This window comes from Rhea americana, unplaced genomic scaffold (assembly GCF_003343005.1).
Source record: "Rhea americana isolate MKP2758 unplaced genomic scaffold, rheAme1 scaffold_141, whole genome shotgun sequence".
NCBI classification, from domain to species: Eukaryota; Metazoa; Chordata; class Aves; order Rheiformes; family Rheidae; genus Rhea; species Rhea americana.
The window spans coordinates 366,673-367,193 of record NW_028185495.1 but is presented as its reverse complement, the minus strand read 5'-3'; positions in this window follow the sequence as shown (position 1 = coordinate 367,193).

Sequence of the window (521 nt, the reverse complement as noted above, 5' to 3'; positions counted from 1 at the left end):
CGCGCGGGCGGCCGTTAGGGCTGTGGCAGCCGCGCGCGGCCGGGTCTGTGCTGTAAAACACAGTGACTGGCAGGGGCTTTTTGTSTAAATCCGGTCAAATCCCAAACCCAGCTAGTAATAACCATCACATCTAATAACACAGATACTATAATACCATATTGACATTACACTATACTGTTAATAATTTCATACAGGGATAAAAGTACACAGAAATAAGATAAACTATGTAGCTTGTCATATCAGCCCCTGCCCACATCTGCACTGCAGAGCTGCTGTATCGCCAAAGCCCTGTCCGATCAGCTGGCTGAGGTATTCAGAGGGGCATAGCTGCGGCAGCACGAAACTCAGACTGCTCGTGCAGCTTTGCTTCTTGAGCAATGCTTTGGCTTTCCAAACTGGGAAGCAACTGCCCTGCCTTAAGTATCTGATCGTTAGGTAGTGGAATCGTATTGTTTTGGCTTCTGATACATGAAGGCTTTATGCAGAGGGAAAGCGATGGAAAGGACATAAGCAGAAGGAGA